This window comes from Erythrolamprus reginae, chromosome 3 (assembly GCF_031021105.1).
Source record: "Erythrolamprus reginae isolate rEryReg1 chromosome 3, rEryReg1.hap1, whole genome shotgun sequence".
Lineage (NCBI taxonomy): Eukaryota > Metazoa > Chordata > Lepidosauria > Squamata > Dipsadidae > Erythrolamprus > Erythrolamprus reginae.
This window is the reverse complement of record NC_091952.1, coordinates 21,539,941-21,563,108: the sequence shown is the minus strand read 5'-3', so window position 1 is coordinate 21,563,108 and position 23,168 is coordinate 21,539,941.

Below are 23,168 nucleotides of genomic sequence, written 5' to 3'. Positions count from 1 at the left end.
CCTTCTCTGTGGATGCCCGGGCCCTCTGGAACCAACTCCCCCCAGAGATCCGTACTGCCCCCACCCTCCTGGTCTTTCACAAGGTTTTTAAAACTTACCTTTGCCAACAGACTTGGGGCCCTTGAGCTTAATATCTTGCTCCAGTCGAAGATTGTTCTTGAATGAACGAGAATGCCTGATTGTATAACTTTGGGGTCTTAATATTGTTTTAGGTTGGGTTTCTCCTGCTGTATTTTGTATTGTATTTTATTTGTATTTTTGTAAGCCGCCCTGAGTCTCCAGAGAAGGGTGGCATAGAAATCTAACCAAATAAATAAATTGTAGACCAAAACTACATTGCCCAAATAATGCTAATAAAAAAAGACTGAAAGACAGATGTGTCAAGTCCCATTTCTCCTAAGCCATTTTTTTTGGGGGGGGGGGTTTGGGGACTAGTCTCTGTCTGAGAGATTTGAGATTATTTTGATGAAAGTTGATGGAGGATGGATAGAACCAATACCAACATTAGGGATGGCAAAAAGTTATATCTAGTAGATTCCCTCTTTTATAAGCATCCTCTTCACAGATTCTATAACTGGAAAGTCAGTTTTATTGTTCACAGTGACCTTATGACATGGCGTTGATTTTGGAGACTGGATTAGTTTGGCTTACAATTTTCTACTGAATCCCAGGAGAGTTATTGATGCTGGTCCCATACATATAACCTGCTTAATTGGGTCAAGATTCAGCATCTCATGTGAACTGGGAAATAATTCAGAGGGGGGATTTTTTAGCTCCAAGTATTTAACTGTTACTTTGCAGGAAATCAGTTCCCTTCAGCCAATTAACTTCTTCATTTCATGTTAACTATTTACTAGACAGTCAACTATCCCTTCTGTCACTCACTATCAAAATAAAGTCCAGGAGAGGCCATAGAAACAGAGTTTATTTGCATCATTATTACATGAACTTTTTTTTCTTTTAAAAATTCTGAAAGTATAGAAATCATCCACACTCGCATCCATCCGTGCCCATGTTGATGCATGCTTTACATTTATAAGTATCGTTTGCCATTTATAAATATCATTTGACAAAAAGAGGAAAGTATTAAAATTGTTTTCTCTTTCGTGATGTGTGAATGATGGAACAGTAATGGAAAATGAGCTGTAAAACCATTCATTTCATTCTATTCATTACACACACACACACACAGTCTAAATTTCAAAAGTGCTCCTTTTAAAATAGTTTCATATTTGATAGCACAGATGATTTTAAAAGCTGCTTCATATGAATATCATCTTTGCATTAAATGTTCTGCCTTTGTAACAGCAATAAATGCAACCTAATGAAAATACCCCTCCAGGATTAGATTTCTCAATATTAAATATTCCACAAAATGGAAATGCTGAATTTTGGGGTTGATCATTGCTTCTAATCTCCAGGGTCTCTAAATGCTGCTATCTCTTAGATAGATCCTGCTGAGAGGATCCATATAACTATGCTTTCCTTTATTGTATTAACCTACATCAGCGTTGAGAGGAAAAAGGATTTTAAAATACCACTCTTAATTTTTTTAATTCATTTCTGAGCATTGGATGCCATGTCAAGCCTTTTTTAGAAGAGTGCCTCTCCAAGTGATATAGATTGAAAACCCAAACCACATTTAAAGGGGCAATTCATGAAAAATGTAATCAAAGGATAAAAAACCTAAGTGGGTTTCTATAACAGCATCAGTGTTGTTTCATGCTTGAAAATGACGAAACATCTGGTTCAGGTTCAGAAAAAAAGTGGAGAAGAGAGAAAATTGTTAATATATATAATCTATTTAATAGACAGTTTAACCAAAATGGGCTTCATATGCAGAGTTTACAACACCACAAACTCTTGACTTTGTGCCTTTGGGTTGCTTGTTGTGGAAAATTAAATGTGATTTTCAAGAGCTCAAACTTAGACTTCGAGCTACCAAATATTTATTCTATTCTATTCTATTCTATTCTATTCTATTTATTCATTCATTCATTCATTTATTTATTTTGTCAAACAATTATAGAGTGGTAATTTGTACCAATAAAACATTAGATAAGTAATGATAAAAATTAACAAAAGAAGACAATAGGACAGGGACGGTTGGCACAGTGGTGCGCTTATGCACGCTGTGCACTGCTGAGAAAATGAGGGGCTGACTTTTAAAAATAGTTATTCTCTGACCTTCTTTGCTTGCAAATGTTTCATTAGTGAACTAGACCGCTGAGTGTGGGTTTGCTCTTGGTTTATGGGCAGTAGCTTGCCCTGTTACTTTTGGTGGGGTTGGGGTTTCCGCTTGGCAGTTCTCTGATTAGGATATTGCTTTCTGCTTGCCTGGTGTTAATGAGTGGCTATCTGGGTGTAGGCTTCTGTAGAAGATGCTTTCTGGTTTTTTGTTTTGTTTTGGGTTTTTTTAATTCTCTATTTTGAATGGTATGTAAATTATTTCTATGTGTCTGTTGATGACTAATTTGTCTGAATGCCAAGCTTACAGGAATTCCTTAGCATACTTGGATTTAGCTTAGTCTCTGATGTTCACAGTTTCTAGTTGAAACTATGGCTGGATCTGTCTATCTATTGTAACAGCTGGGTGGCGCAGCAGGTAGAGTGCTGTACTGCAGGCCACTGAACCGCTGTAGGTCAGCGGTTCAAATCTCATCACCAGCTCAAGGTTGACTCAACCTTCCATCCTTCCGAGGTGGGTAAAATGAGGACCCGGATTGTGGGGGCAATAGGCTGGCTTTGTTAAAAAGTGCTATTGCTAACATGTTGTAAGCCACCCTGAGTCTAAGGAGAAGGGCGGCATAAAAATCTAATAAATAAAATAATAATAATAATAAAGGAGCTATTGGGATTCGGGGCTTAATTTATGATGAATTACTTGGTTTACTTAAGGCAGTGGTTCTCAACCTGGGGGTCAGGAACCCTTTGGGGGTCAAACAACTGTTTCATGGGGGTCACCTAAGACTATGGGAAAAGACAACTTTCCCATGGTGTTAGGAACTAAATTTTCTATTCTGGTTCCTTGGAACATATTTTTACAATCCAACCAATCAGGCCTTTACAGTGGGGTGTCCCTCTGACCTTCCTGCCAATCAGCTTAAAGCTCTGTTGGGAGAATTGATGCTAGACTTATGGTTGGGGGTCACCACAACATGAGGAACTGTATTAAGGGGTCATGGCATGGAAAGGTTGGGAATCACTGACTTAAGATTTTTGGAGACCTTTAGTTGTTTTGTGTGCTGTGGAAATGCATGCAATTGTTATAGTCTGTTGATTGTTTCTGAAATGTTTTTGATGTATGGTCATCTTTTATTTTCGTTGCTTCTGTTGGCCGTGCTGTAAATGGGTTGAGTGTTAGGCACCTTTTGATAAAGTTGTGTGGGTATTCATATTTTTTTGTGTGTGTTGGGAGATGTGTAGGCAGTCTGATTCCTTTTCCTATTATCTTGGATTGCAGCTATGTGTTTGTACAGGTGTGAATAACGTTCTTACATAGTTCCTCTTGGTACTCTATACTTTGGAATAGAACTCTTGGTTATTGTGGCTGTGTGTCAGTAGACTTGCATTAAATGTTGCCATCATTTTCTCTGTTGATGAAGACATTCAAGAAGAATAGAATATTCTTGTTTTCTTCTTTCCTTGTGAATTTTATCCATTTGAATATGTTGTTGATCATTTCGTGTGTTAAGTTTAACTGAACATCCATTCTTCTATTCTTTACCATTATCTAAGACAGGAGTCCACAAACTTGGCAACTTTAAGACTTGTGGACTTCAACTCCCAGAATTCTCCAGCCAGCTATGCTGGCTGGAGAATTCTGGGAGTTGAAGTCCACAAGTCTTAAAGTTGCCAAGTCTGAAGACCTCTGATCTAAGAAGTCTTTCTTGATAGATAACACTTGGTGGTCTCTTAGCTGTAATCTTAACTGTTATCCAACATATCAGAAAGAGCAAACCTTTTACAAATCCCTTCTATGCATATTAAGCATTGTAAACTGTCCAGTGAGTGCTGTAAAGCATTATAGGGGAGATAACATAATTCCAATTGCTCTTTTTATTAAACATGAATACTTCTAATATGGTCTATTATGCAGGTCCCTTCAAGGGCCATATACAGACAAAATCTCAATGACAAGAATTTATTTTTATTTTTTTAAAAGTTAGAAAAATAGCCAATTTCCCTGAAGCTGCCAATTGCATTGCAAAAATAGTGCAGGTAAGCTATTTCCTACTATCACCACCATCTTCATCAATATCATAGCAATAGCACATAGATTTATATACTGCTTCACATGATCATCCTCTCTAAGCAGTTTACAGAGTCAGCATATTTCCACCAACAATCTGGGTCCTCATTTTACCAACCTCAGAAGAATGGAAGGCTGAGTCAACCTTCAGCCAGTGAGACTCAAATTGCCCCCGGAGGCGGAGTAACGACGCTGAGACGTAAGTTGTGGATTAATTAAGAGTCATTTATTAATTAACATATTTAAATAACTTTAAATAAATTTAAATAAATAAATTTGCATAAATTTGCATAAATTTGCATAAACAACAAACTAAGGACCTGCAGAGCAAAACTAACGGGGCGGAAATTCCTACCATAACGTACTTAGGCAACATTGGGCAATGACTCCATGCTGATCCAGGTGAAGGTACCACCATCACCTGGATCCTAGCCACGCTTCTGCGTGTGGGAGGAGATCACCCTCCAATCCCCGTGGGACATTGGATCCGGTGATTCCCCATGGACATCCTCTCTCCAATCCCCGACGTTGTTAAACCTCTGGTTCCTGGAGAGAGGCGGTCCATCACCCTTTAATGATGCCCTGAAAGGAGCATGCGCAGTTGCATCTAAATGCCCATTTCCGCCCCAAACCTGCCAACCCCAATGACCAAAGGGAGGCCTATTTAAATAAATGCACCACGCCCCCTAACCAATCCAATCCGCACCCGTCAGTGTGGAATAGGCGAAAAAACGGCCGCCTCTAAAGGGGAGGCCGCAAAAAATTCCTATTCGGCCCCGAGGCGACCTCAGGAGGACACACTGGTGATAGCGGAGGGTGGGCGGGTGTTTGCAAACAGAAAGATCGCAATGGGAGCCGCTTTTGCAGATCGCCCTTTAAATAGGGCGATCTGCTGGCCCGCCTCAAGTTGCCGGCAACGCGCTCTGATTGGCGCGTTGCCAGAACCCGAACTTCCGGTTTCGGCCGAGACCGGAAGTTCGCAGCAAAATCGCTGCCTCATCGCCTCCCCCGCCCCTGAGGCAACTCCGGCCGACGGAGAAACCGTTGGCCGGGTATTTGCCCCCGGAGGCGGAGTAACGACGCTGAGACGTAAGTTGTGGATTAATTAAGAGTCATTTATTAATTAACATATTTAAATAACTTTAAATAAATAAATTTGCATAAATTTGCATAAATTTGCATAAACAACAAACTAAGGACCTGCAGAGCAAAACTAACGGGGCGGAAATTCCTACCATAACATACTTAGGCAACATTGGGCAATGACTCCATGCTGATCCAGGTGAAGGTACCACCATCACCTGGATCCTAGCCACGCTTCTGCGTGTGGGAGGAGATCACCCTCCAATCCCCGTGGGACATTGGATCCGGTGATTCCCCATGGACATCCTCTCTCCAATCCCCGACGTTGTTAAACCTCTGGTTCCTGGAGAGAGGCGGTCCATCACCCTTTAATGATGCCCTGAAAGGAGCATGCGCAGTTGCATCTAAATGCCCATTTCCGCCCCAAACCTGCCACGGAGGGGGGGTCAGATCTCAATCTTGGCCCCCCCGACCCCCACCCAGCCTCCTATACCAATTCCTGGAGGCACCTCTGCAGGTCCGACAGGAAAATGGCGTTCCCCTCCTCTGAGAGGTGAACGCCGTCGGCTCGGTAGAGCCAGGGGGTTCCAAATTTTATACGGGGATGCTTAACTACACCCCCCCCCAACTCCCTAACCACCTTACCAATGGCCTGATTGACCCTCAACCTGGCCTTGTTAACGGCTTTGGGTGAAACAGCATCCCGCCAAAAAAGTCTGGGAAGAATCTCAGACCAAACCAGGCGTGTGCCTGGGTACGCGGCTGCGATGGCCCGAAGGTCTTCGCGAGCCTGGATGCTTACCGACAAGCCGCTCAACACGCCAAGATCGTTGCCCCCGAGGTGGATAACCAACAACTCGGGAGCTCCCTTGGCACAACACTGTTCAAAAAACAGGGGGCAGAGCCCCTCCCAGCGCATTCCCCTTCGGCCCATCCAAACAACGTCCGCCGTCGAGCCCAGGGAAAGCTGTGATCCGACAGGGGACCGTGAGGCAAAACGGCCGGCCCAAAACACGAAACTGTGGCCCATGAGCCAAACTGCGGGCCGGGAACCAGCAACAGCTGAAACGACAAACAGAGAATTAAAACAGCCAGAACGGGTCCCTATTGGGAGGGCCTGACGTATGTACGAAAGGCCGCCGACCTCCAACGGCCTATGGCCATAATATGGCGATCCGTCAGACCAGCGTTGGCGGCTGCGGTGGCCGCACCTATACGAAACGAGTGGGTGCCGAACCTCGCGGGGTCCGCGCCCACCTGCTCCAGGGCCCGCTTAGTAACCGCCCAGAATTGGTACTTAGTTAAGGGGGCCCCGTTCCAATGACAAAATAAAAATCCCGGGTGTTCCCCCCGATTAGCGCAAAAGGCAGTGAGGGCCGACACCGGGCACACTGCACCATCCGACGTTGGTGCCAAAACAATCTCCACACCGCGACCACGCTGGTCCGTCTTGGACTGTCGCAGACGTATGGAGACCCCACTAGCTTGTAGCTGCACGTCGCTCCGCTGGAGCGCGCGCATGCTATTGTCCCGGACAGAGCTGGCTAAAACTTCGCTCACCCGAAAAGCTCCAAAGAAGAGCGTAGTCGCTGCCGCATGGAAAAGGCAGGCCTCATAGGGTGAAATGCACAGCCTGACCCACGCTTGGCTTAGGGCCGACAGCTGCAATATGGATAAGGGCTGCCGGGCATCAGCCGCCTGTGTCGGCCGTTCCCGGGACCACCCTTCTAGCATTCGCCTAACCCGAAAGTCACTACACGTGTCAGGGAACCCTTGAGCTTTGGCGATAAACGCCAGGCCCGCCAACTTGCCCCTAATGGTTTTCACGGTCAGACCACGTTGGTGCAGCAGCACGCAGTGTTCCAACAACTGGTCGACCGGTATGGGCCACAGAAGCCCATAGCCCTTACTAACCCTGAACTCCATAAACTCCTTACCTGACCGGAGGTACGCAGCCCGGGTGCTCGGGGCTATCGACAGCCCGATGGCCCGATCAGCCTCTTGCCTCCATGGTTCCGTAGCCCGGCCAGGCTCCATAAGTGTCCTGGCATCCGTTCTGGAGTGCGTTGCGCCCAGGGCGCCAATGCTCGGAACCTGGCAAGCTGTCCACGGGATAAAGCGTCAGCCGCACCGTTCTCTAACCCCGGCACATGGCGTGCCAAGAACAGTGCGTTCAAAGCCAAGGCTTTACTGACGAAAAAACGCACCAGGTGCATAACCCTCTCATTCTTTGAAGACAAAGAATTTACCACGTGGACAACCGCCAGGTTGTCGCACCAAAAGTGCACCACCCGATTGGCGAGCTGACTGCCCCAAAGTTCAACAGCCACCACTAAGGGAAAAAATTCCAGGAATGTAAGATCCCGTCCAATACCGGCAGCAGCCCATTCGGCCGGCCAAGTGGAGTGGCACCACTTCCCTCCTAGCATCACCCCGAAGCCCAGGGAACCCGAGGCGTCGGAGTGCAATTGCAAGTCTGCTTGGAGAAGCAAATCTTGCCGCCAGAAGGAGATCCCATTAAAATGGGCCAGGAAAGTCTGCCATACCCGCAAGTCTTCTCTGGCCCCCACACTGAGCCGCACATGGTGGCGAGGCGAGCTCAGACCCCGCATTGCAGAATACAATCTGCGTAAAAACGCCCTGCCGGGAGCAATCACCCGGCAAGCGAAGTTAAGCAGCCCCGTAAGCTCCTGGAGCTGCTTGAGGGTCACCCTCTTCAGGCTGGCTACCTCTTCCAGTTTGAGCCTCATTTTTAATAGCTTGTCCTCTGGCAGTCTACAAGACTGCGTAGAGGAATCCAGCTCTATACCCAAAAAGGACATCCTAGAGGAGGGCCCTTCCGTCTTCTCGGGCGCCAAGGGCACCCCTAAATAATTGCACAGCCCCTCAAATGCCGCCATTAAGGCCTGGCATTGAGGCGTGCCCGCCGGGCCCGCCACTAAAAAGTCATCTAAATAATGTATGACAGATCTAGACCCAGTTCGACTCCTGAGCGCCCACTCGAGGAAAGTGCTAAAGCTCTCAAAGAGAGCGCACGAAATCGAACACCCCATGGGGAGTGTGCGATCCATGTAAAAACCTCCCTCGAAGCAGAAACCCAGGAGATCGAAATCGTCGGGGTGTATGGGCAGGAGCCTGAAAGCGGACTTAATGTCGCTCTTGCCCATGAGCGCCCCGACACCACATGCCCGAACCATAGCTACCGCCGCGTCGAACGAGGCGTAGCGGACCGAACACAGTTCCTCCGGTATGAAGTCGTTCACCGACTCCCCCCGGGGAAAAGAAAGATGGTGGATCAAACGATACTCACCCCGTGCCTTCTTGGGCACCACCCCAAGGGGGGATACCCTCAAAGTCGGGATGGGAGGGGAGGGAAAGGGGCCCAGGACCCTCCCCTCATCTACCTCCTTCTTAATTTTTAACCTAACCAAATCCTCGTAACCCTGAAGGGACCTCAAATTCTTGGCCATAAAGGCCCTACGGGGACCCTGATACGGAATTCGAAAACCTTCACTAAAACCCCGCAGGAGAGCGGCCGCCCTTTCCGGTGGTCGATATCCCCGCAAGAGTTCAGCCAGGGGTTTAAGCCTGACCGGACTGGGGCCCTTGAGTCGCAGGAACTGCGGGCTTGTTCTTATCCCTGCCGTTCCTGTTTCTCCCGGGACGCGGGCACATGTGCGTGGCGTGGGAACCCCCGCACTTCCCGCAAGCATGCCGGAACTTACAGGAGGAGCGAGCGCAAGAGCCCTTGGCACCGTACTCAAAGCAGAGCGGGGTGGTTCGAACACCCTGCCCCGCAACTGTGCGGGGCGCAGCCGGCTCCTCCTCCATCAAATGACCACTATCGGTCCTTTGGCCAGACCCGCTCTTGCGGGTCGCCTGAAACCATAGATCAGGAACTTCCCGATCCCAGGGCAGAGAAGGGTCAAACGCCACCCTCATGCGAAATGACTCGTCGTAGGTCTGCCAGGCATCCCCTTTGACCTCGAAGTGCGCCATGGCAATGAGGTCAATGTACTTTAGGAGCGCAGTGGCCCTGCCCGGCTCCTTCTGTATAACCACAGTGGCGTATGTCAAAAAGGCGTAGAGCCAAGAACGGAACGACCTAGGTACCTTGACCTTTTTGGCCCGGTCAGTACGGGCCTCCTCATCTCGTTCCTTCTTGGGAACTTCCCTATTCAAAAGGGTGTAAAGATCAATGTATTCCCCCCGCCAAATCTTATCCCGTATTGAGGGGTGTAAATGATACCCCAAAGGAGTCGAGGGAAGGCCCGCAGGAAGCGCCCCCACGGCAGCTGCCATGGGGTCAGTCGAGGTGGCCACACTGTTACTGGCCAACCCCACCGAGGATACGGCCGCCGGAAGGCTGGCCAGTCCAGGCAGAACCACAGAACCCCCCATCCCAGAGGGGGCCACCTGGACCCCGGTCACCCCAGTTGTGCCCATCAAAGATCCCGTGGTCACCACTGGCGCCCCGGTTGGAGCTAAAGCCGGCGGTGCGGTCGGCCCCCATACCTGGGAGTAGACCGCAGGCGTGCTGGACCCCAAAGGAGGGCCCAGGCCGGCCGCTCCCGCCGGGGGGGTTAAGGTGGGTAACCCCTGAACAAGCGGTGTGGGTGCGATGGAAAGAGACTCACCCCTGCCATCCAGTGGGACCCCAGGGGCCCCCGCTGCAGAATTGGCATCCCGCACCACAGAGTCGATCTGGTCCGGAGCTTCTTGCGCGTGCGCAGTAGCCGGAGGGGCCCCCAACGCTGCAGAGGGCCCAGAACCCCCGCGTGCCCCGAAGGCGGCTTCCCAGCGGGCGTCCATGCGGTCCAGGCAATCTAAAAGAGCAGAAAAAGCTTGAGCAGATACCACCGCTCCCTGGCCCTGAGGGGCCTGGGCGGCAGGCGGGGGTGGCGCTTGGGGGGTAGGAACTACAGCCCCAGCCTCCCTAGCCCTGACAGAGGGGACCCTGGCCCTTCTAGGGCGAGGGCCCTGTGGAGCCTGCTTGGCTACACGCTTCCTGGGGCCCATACTAAACAGGCCACCGAGCACAAACCCAAATATAAAACAAGCCCCCAAAATGGGCCTATTCCCCTAGCCCCCCGGATGGGAGGTATAGAGGTCCTAAAAAACCTGTGCAAAGCTCACCAAGGGAAAAAACCCCCCCAAAATTAAAACTCACCAAGGCGTGGCCACAAAGGGAGCCCAGGGACCTTAGGGAACCTAGTTCAGCCCACCTAATCCCAGCACCCCCAAAACAAGGCCCCTTGGCCCAAAAGAAACCCAAACAACCCCTGTGCCCCACCCGAAGGAATAAAAAGGGGGGGGAGGGGTCGTCACCCTGCAGAGGGTCCTAGGCTGGGGTGGGTGGGTTAGCTTACCGCCCCCCCCAAGGGAAGAGGCCTACCAGATCCCCTTAAACCCCTGGCACCTAGACAAATCAAAAGTTCCCTAATCAAAATAAAATCCCAATCCGGACTCAGAGGCAAAAGCCCCAGAATCACCAATGACACCAGGTGAGGTCTTTGGGCCCGGCTGCCACCTGTCCCCACCCCCCGGGAGAGTAGGCTACCCTACCCTCCGCTGCCAAATAAACGAAAAGAGTCAGGGGCAGCAAGCCCCTGGCTCGAAACCTGTCGAGGCCTCGATAGGCCCCGTCCACACCGAAAGCGATCCGCTGCAGCCGCCGCCGATCGCCGTCACCGATAGAAGCCTGTTTGCAAACTGTTTTGTTTGCAAACAGAAAGATCGCAATGGGAGCCGCTTTTGCAGATCGCCCTTTAAATAGGGCGATCTGCTGGCCCGCCTCAAGTTGCCGGCAACGCGCTCTGATTGGCGCGTTGCCAGAACCCGAACTTCCGGTTTCGGCCGAGACCGGAAGTTCGCAGCAAAATCGCTGCCTCATCGCCTCCCCCGCCCCTGAGGCAACTCCGGCCGACGGAGAAACCGTTGGCCGGGTATTTCCTGGAGTTGTCAGCGTTCTGAGTAACACAACCATTGAAAGCAGAATCCTGAGGCAGATTCCTCACAGAACATGTTTATAGAATACATCACATTGGCAAAGATGGTGAAAACCAACTCTGAAAATTTCTGCAGTTTTCAGCTAATTAAAAGAATAAAACTCCCCCCTCCCAGGTGTAATCAATCACATTGTTCAAAAAAATACAGCTGACAGGCTCCTCTCCTCCTTCACCAGCCATCTGTTTCGATGACCTTGGTTCCCAAAGGAAACCCTTTTTATTTTGACTATTACCTGGGCTAACTACTCCCCCCTCCCTTCCCTCTCTCAGGTTTTGGGCAACTATGAGGCAGCACAAGATGGCTTCAGCCAATTTTGCTTCAGAACTGACAATATTGAGCAGTGACTTCGCTGACTGGGGAATTCTGAGAGTTGAAGTCCAGATATCCTCAAGTTGCCAAGGTTGGGAAACACTGACTTAGCCTGTGGTACTGCATTCTAACCAGTGCGCCACTGCAGCTCCTATCATCTGTCAAAGGTTAGGTGTTTTAATAATGTTAATTTGTTTATTATTTTTACTTTTAAAAATATTTTGAAGTATGTACAGTAGTACCTCTAGATATGAGTTTAATTCGTTCCAGAAGGGAGCTTGTATGTCGAACAACTCATATCTGGAACAAATGCCTTCAGCCTTTGTTTTTCCCTGCCGAGATAACCAGAAGCAAGGATTCTTGCGCCACCTAGTGGACGCTCGGCTCATATCCCGAATTTGAGCTCGGGTCTCGAAAAGAAATTTCTCTCCCCTCATGGCTCGTATCTTGGAATACTCGTATGTGGAGCAGCTTGTATCTAGAGGTACTACTGTAATGAATAAAATCTAGACTTTACAATTGGGCAGGGGGGGAGGGAATATAGCCTGCATGATAAATCATTGAAGTATATATGAAATTAATTTGTTAATGGAAAAAAGCATGTACTAATTTATATACTTGGGACAAATTATAGTCTGGTGTATAATTAATATAATATAAATATAGTGACTTTAATGCTAATATAACGCTAATATCTGTATATACTACTATTAATTTAATTTTCTTTGATTTTCTTCTGTACTTACTATTGTGTTTTCTTTTTTAAAAGTGGAAAATTAATAAAAATATTGAAAAAGAAAAGTGTAGGCAAAGCTGGCTCTTATATGACTTGTGGACTTCAACTCCTAGAATTCCTGAGCCAACCATACTAGCACAGGAATTCTGGGAGTTGAAGTCCCCATGTCATAGAAGTGCCAACTTTGCCTACCTCTGATTTTTCTGAAATAACAGGAGATAAATCAGGAGTCTCTGGCACATGAAAGCTTGTTATAAAAAGAGACAGGAAATAGTTAAAATTGACATCAGTTATTTATTTATATTACAACTGGAGAAGCAAATGTGTATGTGTTGGTTATGACCTATAAAGCCCTTCATGGCATCGGAACAGAATATCTCAGGGACCGCCTTCTGCCGCACGAATTCCAGCGACCAGTCATTTGGCTGGATCCAGGAGAAGAGCCTTCTCTGTGGCGTCTTCGACCCTCTGGAACCAGCTCCCCCCATAGATCAGAACTGCCCCCACCCTCCTTGCCTTTCGTAAAGTTCTTAAGACCCATCTCTGCCGTCAGGCATGGGGGAACTGAGACATCTCCCCCGGGCCTATACAGTTTATACATGGTATGTTTGTGTGTATGCTTGCTTTTAATAATGGGTTTTTAGTGTTTTTTAAATTATTAGATTTAAATTATTAGATCTAATAAAATAATAATAATAATAATAATAATAATAATAATAATAATAATAATAATAATAATAATAATGCTCTATTTTGTTTGCAAATGAATGGAAAGCTGAATGAAAAAAAATGTTTCATGCTATTGGGAACCTCAGAGAATGTTTAATGAAGACTGGTCACACTCGTATTACTACTGATGATAAATTCCAGCAATTGGAAACTAACATGTACAGTCTGGGTTTTGTCTGAAATCGACAGGATTTTTAATATAAATTTAAATGGATGGCTAAATCTCAAACGATACATATGTTCTTCTTGGCTACATCCCCAGAACTGTTAAATTTTTCCAAACTATGAATGGCCAAAAGATTTGTTAAACAACACTGGGAAAATAAATCTGATCTCATTTGGAGAAGCTGACTGCTGATATGGGTTTGTTTGTCAACATTTAAATTGTCTTTTTTAAAGAGTTGCTTCTAGGCTTTTCCTTTTATTTAAATTTATGATGGTTACTCACTCTAAAAGACTCTGATGGCTTACGGTAGTCAAATATACAATTAAGACAGAAGCATGGAACAAAAATCTGAAAGCCAATAAATAACAATAAAATAATACAAATAATAAACAGATACATCAGTTTCAGGTCTGAGAACAGAACTATGGTCTAAACGTCTCCTGGAACCCCAGAAGATGACATACATTATAATCATCATCATCATCATTATTATTATTATTATTATTATTATTATTATTATTATTATTTAGATTTGTATGCTGCCCCTCTCCGTAGACTCGAGGCGGCTCACAGCATACAATAAAACAATTCATGACAAATCTAATAGATTAAAAAAAACATTTAAAAACCCCATTATTAAAACAGAGGGGGGGGAATGCCTCAATTCCCCCATGCCTGATGGCAGAGGTGAGTTTTAAGGAGTTTACGGAAGGCAAAAAGGGTGGGGGCAGTTCTAATCTCTGGGGGGAGCTGGTTCCAGAGAGTCGGGGCCGCCACAGAGAAGGCTCTTCCCCTGGGACCTGCCAGATGACATTGTTTAGTCGATGGGACCCGGAGAAGGCCAACTCTGTGGGACCTAATTGGTCGCTGGGATTCATGCGGCAGGAGGCGGTCCTGGAGATATTCTGGTCCAATGCCATGAAGGGCTTTATAGGTCATAACCAACACTTTGAATTGTGACTGGAAATTGATCGGCAACCAATGTAGACTGCGGAGTGTTGGAGTAACATGGGCATATTTGGAAAAGCCCATGATTGCTCTCGCAGCTGCATTCTGCACGATCTGAAGTTTCCGAACACTTTTCAAATGTAGCCCCATGTAGAGAGCTTTACAGTAGTCGAATTTCAAGGTGATGAGGGCATGAGTGACTGTGAGCAGTGAGTCCCGGTCCAGATAGGGCCGCAACTGGTGCAGCAGGCGAACCTGGGCCAATGTCCCCTCGCCACAGCTGAAAGATGTTTCTCTAATGTAAGCTGTGGATCGAGTAGGATGTCCAAGTTGCGGACCCTCTGTGAAGGGGTCAGTAATTCCCCCCCCCCCCAGAGTAATGGACGGACAGGTGGGATTGTCCTTGGGAGGCAAAACCCACAGCCACTCCATCTTATCCGGGTTGAGTTTGAGTCTGTTGACACCCATCCAGACCCCAACAGCCTCCAGGCAGTGAGTCCCGGTCCAGATAGGGCCTCAACTGGTGCACCAGGCGAACCTGGGCAAAGGTCCTCCTCGCCACAACTGAAAGATGGTTCTCTACATACATATATCTGGGGGACTGCAGTTCCAGAGGCTCTCACAGAGAAGGCACAGGACCTTGGTTCCACAAGATGTAAACATTTTATTGAGGAGAGTTGGATCTCACCCATATTTGTACTGCTATTCAGTCCCCTAATCATACGTCCAGCTTAGCTATGCTTTAATTTTGAGAACCTGACTGGGCACTGCAGCCAAAGGAATAAGAAATTCAGACTAAAACGATTTAAAAGCAGAGCTTATGCAAAAGCAAATCCTACTGTCTTATCAAGCATTCTGGAATGTAGTCACTTTGCTAGACTAGTAACCATGAAACCTAAGAAGCTTAAAGCAATGCAACAGTCAAGTTTAATATCCTTTCCAAATCTACCAATATTGGCACTTGCACTTTATTGTTGTAGTTGCTGTAGAACAACCTATTAATTTCCAGGGAAGGGATACAGGGAACCCCAGAGCATGATAGCTTTCCACATTCAGTAAAATGTATACTGACAACTTTCCTAAAATATGTCATTCAGTACAACTTTCTACAGTATTTGTAAGAGTAGATGGGTGACGATTGGTATGGATTTTCTTCTTCCCCCTCCCTCCCTTCCTTCCTTGCTCACTTAAAGCAAATATGTGGCTATAGTATACTGCTCAAATATATATATATAAAGGGAACACTTAAACAACACAATATAACTCCAAGTGAATCAAACTCCTGTGAAATCAAACTGTCCATTTAGGAAGTCACACTGATAGACAATCAATTTCACATGCTGTTGTGCACATTCCACTTTGTACAGAAAAAAAGTTTTCAATGAGAATATTTCATTCATTCAGATCTAGCAAATAGAATGCTTGGCTGCATAGCTAGAGGTATAACAAGCAGGAAGAGGGAGATTACGATCCCGCTGTATAGAGCGCTAGGGAGACCACATTTGGAATACTGTGTTCAGTTCTGGAGACCTCACCTCCAAAAAGATATGGATAAAATTGAATGGGTCCAAAGACGGGCTACAAAAATGGTGGAAGGTTTTAAGCATAAAACTTATCAGGAAAGACTTAATGAAACATAGAAACATAGAAGACTGATGGCAGAAAAAGACCTCATGATCCATCTAGTCTGCCCTTATACTATTTTCTGTATTTTATCTTAGGATGGATATATGTTTATCCCAGGCATGTTTAAATTCAGTTACTGTGGATTTATCAACCATGTCTGCTGGAAGTTTGTTCCAAGCATCTACTACTCTTTCAGTAAAATAATATTTTCTCACATTACTTCTAATATTTCCAACTAACTTCAGATTGTGTCCCCTTGTTCTTGTGGTCACTTTCCTATTAAAAACACTTCCCTCCTGGACCTTATTTAACCCTTTAACATATTTAAATGTTTCGATCATGTCCCCCCTTTTCCTTCTGTCCTCCAGACTATACAGATTGAATTTGTTAAGTCTTTCCTGATACGTTTTATGCTTAAGACCTTCCCCCATTCTTGTAGCCCGCCTTTGGACCCGTTCAATTTTGTCAATATCTTTTTGTAGGTGAGGTCTCCAGAACTGAACACAGTATTCCAAATGTGGTCTCACCAGCGCTCTATATAGCGGTATCACAATCTCCCTCTTCCTGCTTGTTATACCTCTAGCTATGCAGAACTCAATCTGTATAGTCTGGAGGACAGAAGGGAAAGGGGGAGACATGATCGAAACATTTAAATATGTTAAAGAGTTAAATAAGGTTTAGGAGAGAAGCGTTTTTAATAGGAAATTGAACACAAGAACAAGGGGACACAATCTGAGGCAAGGAGCACAGATGTAGCAGCAGCAGGGAAAATAAAGGAGAGCTGAGCTGGGACCAGTAATCCAGGAAGTGACAGCCACTGATTAGCAGGAGCTGCACACACACACCTTCATTTCTGCCCGTGGAACTGTGTTCCACCCCATCCTGCCTGCTGCCCACCCCTGCACATATGTAATGACCAACACCTTGAATTGCGCCTGGAGACCAATTGGGAGCCAGTGTAGTCTGCGGAGGATTGGTGTGATATGGATGTACCTACGTGCACCCACAACAGCTTGTGCGGCTGCATTCTGGACCAGCTGTAGTCTCCGAATGCTCTTCAAGGGTAGCCCCATATAGCGTGTGAAGTGATAAAGGCATGGGTGACTGTGAGAAGAGCCTCCTGATCCAAGTATGATCACAATTGGTGCACTAGGTGAACCTGTGCAAAGGTTGAAGTAATACAAGTAATCCTTGAGGAATTACTACAATCAAGCCCAAAATTTCCACTGCTAAGTGAGACAGTGAAATGACTGTGGAGATTCTCAGTCATCCAGGTCACAGTTGTCTCAAAGGTGCCCTTCTTCTTCCTCCTCCTCCTCCTCCTCTTCTTCTCCTCCTCCTCCTCTTCCTCTTCCTCTTTCTTCTTCTTCTTCTCAAAACAATGAGCACGGGTGGCACAGCAGGTAGAGTGCTGTACTGCAGGCAACTGAAGCTGACTGTAGATCTGTAGGTCAGCGGTTCAAATCTCATCACCAGATCAAGGTTGACTCAGTCTTCCATCCTTCCAAGGTGGGTAAAATGAGGACCCGGATTGTGGGGGCAATATGCTGGCTCTGTTAAGAAGTGCTATTGCTAACATATTGTAAGCCGCCCTGAGTCTAAGGAGAAGAGCGGCATAAAAATTGAATGAATGAATGAATGAATGAATGAATGAATGAATGAATGAATAAATAAATAAATAAATAAAATCAGTCACATGGTCCAATCATAGTGCTGACCTATCATGGTGCTGACCAGGTGTGAGAATATCCTTGGTTCCCAAGAGAAGGTATTTTGTTTTGCCTACAAAATCCCAGCTATTTAAAATCCCGCCCCCTCCTTATCCCTCAGCTCCAGTGTGGCAACACTGAAACCTCCAAGATGGGTTCGGTCAGGGCAGCTTCAGGGCTGACACTTGGGTCTGATAGGGGTAGGCGGAGAGAGGAGCTGGGTTTGGCCCTGGTCACCTCCAAAGGACAGAGTGGGAAAAGAGAGCAGTCTCCCTTTTGGTTTTGTTAGTTATTTTTATATTCACAGCTTCGCCTTTCCCTATTAATCAATGACTTAAATATGAAACCAAATAATCAATTGTTTGATTGTTTTACTCTTTGTTCTGTATATTTAATGTTTGGATGTTTGGATGTTTATCAGTTGCAAATTGTTAAAAGGCAGATATTTTTTTTAAAAAAGCAGGAAATATGTAAAGAATTTTTTAAAAAATGGCAATATACAAAGCTGTTATGTAACTATGGAGGAAACAAGGAAAGCATCTAAATGGTGTTTATTTATTTTATTTATTGTTACAGTTGAAAGGGACCATGCAGGTCATCAAGTCCAACCCCCTGCCTGAGTGTTGGTATTAACTAGCTTAGCTATGTTAATTTTAGCCATGTTTTCTTTTATTTCTCTTATCCAACGACTTTAGTTTCCTTAGCCGACTATTTCTTATTCTTTTCCAACTCATTGTATTGTGTTGCTAGGGTAGTGGATATATGAATTGTGACTTTGTGTGTGGGTTGAAGTGTGTGTAAGTAAAATAAACCCATACTCCCGACTTGTGATAGGGAGCAGCTGCGCCTTTAAATAACAAACCAACCTTGTGTGCCTAGAGACAAGTCAACTGATCCCTGAGTGACAATGGAAGGAAAAAGGGGTCAGGTTTTGTGTGGGAAGAGATGTTTGTTTGTTTGAGGTCACCGGAGTCGTGGAGGGGGGGGGGCTAACCTCAACCAAAGGCAGGAAACAGAGAGTTTTTTATAGTTGTTTTCAATTTTAGATAGAAAATAGGATAGCAGATAAACATGTATAAAGCAAAAAAATAAAATAAAGTAAGAGCAACAATAATACAGGTTTGGAGTTCAGATAAATGTTTCTCAGCAACATGTTCTGACAAGGAAGAGCTTTCTACAAAGAAACTTCTCATTTTCACAATTGAATATGCATTTCATATTCAAGATTAAAAAAAAATTTCCCTGCAATGGTAAGTAGAACAGGATGATCTTATGTCTGAAAACCCTTATATAAATCAATGTGCGATACAGGGTTGGGTTCTGACTTACCTCACTGCCAGTTCGCTTTCTCATGCACAATGTGCGGGTGTGGGCATTGTGCACCACATGGGACTTCATGCGCAGTGCTACAAACCCAGCTTCTGCACATGTGGGTGATGCCTCCAAAGGACTATACCAACTACCCATCTCTAGTCCTGGAGGAGAAACCCTAAACCCTTCAGAATGGGACCACAATTTGGGGGTCCTCCTAGATCCACATCTGAGCCTGGATTAACATATCTGGGCTGTGGCTAGGGCAGTGATGGTGAACCATTTTTTCCTCAGGTGCCAAAAGAGCGTGTGTGTGTGCTATCGTGCATGCGCAAGTGCCCACACCCATAATTCAATGCCTGAGGGTGAAAATAGCTTCTCCCACCTCCAGGAGGCCAGAAATGGCCTGTTTCCCAATTTCTGGTGGACCCAATAGGCTCGTGTTTCACCCTCCTAAGATTCCAAAGGCTTCCCTGGAGCCAGGGGAGGGTTAAAAATGCCCTCCTCCATCCCTCCGGAGGCTCTCTGGAAGCCAAAAACACCCTCCCAGAGCCTCTGTGCAAGCCAAAAATCAGCTAGGCAGCACACATATGCATGTTGGACCTGAGCTAGGACAATGGTTCATGTACCAGCAGTTATGGCTCCATATCACTGGGCTAGGGGGACTTTTGCACAGGTTCACCTTGTGCACGAGTTGCGGCTCTATCTGGACTAGCGCATGCTCAGAGGGACGATTTTACTTCTGCACATGCTCAGAGAGCCAAAATTACACAAAAAATGGTGGCATGCAGGGACCGGCACAGACAGCACCAGAGCCATTGCACCAAAATTGCATCATCGGCGGACCACTACCGTAATGCCCACACCAGTGAATCCTGGAAGAATCAGGAAAGACAAAATATATATTTTTTCTTTTGCACAATTCATCAACTTTGTGGTTTGGCACCAGTATGGCTTCAAAAGAGAGTTGGATCAACTCAGGGAAGTCCTAAAGATTAAAAGCTATTAGCTTCGATGGCAGTATGAGCCGGGGTGGTGCAGCAGGTAGAGTGCTGTACTGCAGGCTACTGAAGCTGACTGTAGATCTGTAGGTCAGCGGTTCAAATCTCATCACCGGCTCAAGGTTGACTCAGCCTTCCATCCTTCCTAGGTGGGTAAAATGAGGACCCGTATTGTGGGGACTATACGCTTGCTCTGTTAAAAAGTTGCTATTGCTAACATGTTGTAAGCCGCCCTGAGTCTAAGGAGAAGAGCGGAATAAAAATTGGATAAATAAATAAATAAGTAAGTAAGTAAGTAAGTAAGTAAGTAAGTAAGTAAGTAAGTAAGTAAGTAAGTAAATATGAATGAATGAATGAATGAATGAATGAATGAATGAATGAATGAATGAATGAATGAATGAATTTACTTCCTTTGAAGGCCATCTGCTGGGAGACATATGCAATTGGTTGGACTGGACTAGATACATCAGGGATCTAATTCAGCAATGCTCTTATTACATTCTTACATTTTTTAATATCAATTTCTATTAAAAATGGAGACAGGAACTATTATGTTTTGGTGAAAATTCATTTTGTAAACAAACCTATTGTCTCTTTTGAAAACAAATAGACAACAATTTCTAATTTCCTCCTACATGGTTTTACAGAACATTGATGAAGGACACCAGCTTATAGAAGACTATGATAACACTTAACTTTTATTCAGTGCAAATGTTTTCATCTACTCTTGAAAAAAGTCTCTGGCATTCCTTTATTTCCCCATTTTATGGGCATATTATATTATGGTTTTGTTTGCTCTTATAAAGGTTAGCATTTCCCCAATTAATAAGAAGTTCTTTTTGGAGTTGTCGGGTTTTTGACACAACTGAAATAAACTAAGATGAAACATCCCTTGATTGTCACATGGCGATCTTTATCAGGACCTGAGGGAATAAGTCAAGGAGAAAATATTGTGCGATTAACATCAAAGTTATTTTACATCATGAAACTCAATGATTAGGATGACAGGAGGCAAATGGAGCAAGTCACAAGAAGGATCTGCTGATTAAAGATCATCTTTGCTCTCATCTCTGATGGGAAAAAGAAACAATTCATGCATACAACCACATTCCTTCTTTTCAATATGCTTGAAATCACTTCCTGATCTGACTTAGCATATTGCACAAAATTTGCCCTCAGGTTTATTTGCAAAACACCATTGCAGGTACAGATAGACAAATTAGTTTTAATATCCTATGCATCGTACAGTCCAAATTAGTTTAAAATCTGATCCCTTAGGGTATTGTTTCTTTTGCAATTTTTTTTAAAGGTACAACAATCTACCTTCATTTTAATTCAGAACATCTACTGTAGCTTTCAGACGGTTCCTCTAATATATATAGTTGTTAATTAAATGTATCATAGAAATATTTTAATTAACATACATTTTGGGGGCTTTTCTATATGAATGTTTAATGCAAGATTTTAAAATATAATATTTCCACATTTTAAACTCAAGTATTCCCTTCCAAGTTTGCAACTCTGAGTGTTTAGTCTAGCCCCAAGCTAAAGACTCTAGCCTCCATATAAAAATTGCTCTTGTAGACACATGGATATGGATGTGCAGTACTATGCAGTGGAAGAACCTTGGCATCTGATAAGTATGCAGGGTGGGAGCTGCTACCTTAATAAGTTACCAATAAAGGAGAATATTTGTAGCTCAGGGTTAAAATGAGCAGTTTGTGCTGGTCTCTGAGTTTAGTTGCTTACTTGTAAGCAAGCTCAGAGGATACCAAAGACCACTTGGGAACACTGAGTAGGACTTGAAAGAGAATATTGCATAGGGGCATCTTCAGCAATGTAAGCGGTTGCCAAACCATGAGCAGAAGCAGCATTTTAAACCCAACAACAGCTACAAGTAACCTGTGCTGGTGATGAACATGCTGTCTCCTTACCCACCCCCAAACCCTCATCTATCTGGAACCTACACCACATTTTGGACTTAAACCCTCTAGAAAATGTCCGGAGATACTTTACTAGAAGAGCCCTCCATTCCTTCAGATATACACATATATACAGATATACACATATCTGATTCGACACAAAAATATGTAACTCTTCCCTGGTGCAGAGCTGAAGGGATTGGATATTGTAGCCTAGAGGTTAATTCTCTGCCTTACAAGGCAAAGGTTGCAGGTTCAAGTCCCAGTGAGGGTATGGCTAGCTGATGAGGCCAAAATAAGGCCGAAATAGATCTATCCTAGTCTCCCTTAATTTTCAAATTCAGCAAAAAAACATGTCACACACACACACACACACACACACACACATATAAAAGCCAAGTTTAAAGGTTGCAGTAGTGTTGGGAAGTTATTTGGAAAATTGTCACTCAACATCGACAAGGGGTCTTTTGTTCCTGTGAAGCATCTTAGTTGATAACAAAATATTTGGGAGGAAGTTAAGTTGATTCTTTTAGACTTTCCTTCCGCTTACTTAATGGAAAGGGGCTTCAGCATTGTCCAACAGATCCTTTCTAAGTCAAGGAACATGTTGAAGATCTCTGAGTGCAATGATTTTAAGAATGCAATTAACAAACATGGTTCCAGACATCAAGAAATTGGCACCACCTAACCAAGGAGAAGGCAACCATTGATGCTCTCTCTTTTTTTTGCTTTTTGTATACATCCTTTTTTTTTGCTAATATTTGAGATTTTATCATTGTATTTGCTTGCATTGGATTTCATGTTCTAGTATGAGTTTTTGGCTTTGTTTTCAATTTTTTGTTTTGCTCACACACAAAAAAACATTTGTGTGTCTCTTTCTATTTTTTTTAGCATGTACTCACATTCAATATTATATTTTGGTTTCTCAGTTTTACATTTTGAAATATTTTTTTTGTGCTCTTCATGCAGTCTCCCTTAATTTTAAAAAATTCCAGCTAAAAACATTTGATACATACAGAATATAGTTGTCAGCTATGAATAAATTAACTGCCTTGAAATGGTCCTGGGTTGGGCCTAGAGGCAAAAAGGAGCTGTGACGTTCCTTCAATATACCAGGTGATCCAACATAAAAAACATATAGCCCCTCCCTGGTACAGAGCTGGAAGGGATCAGGTCTGATAGCTCAACTGCTAATTCTCTGCCTTACAAGGCAAAGGTTGCAGGTTCAAGTCCCAGTGAGGGTATGGCTAGCTGATGAGGCCAAAATAAGGCCGAAATTGAACAATTTCGGTCTTATTTTGGCCTCATCAGCTAGCCATACCCTCACTGGGACTTGAACCTGCAACCTTTGCCTTGTAAGGCAGAGA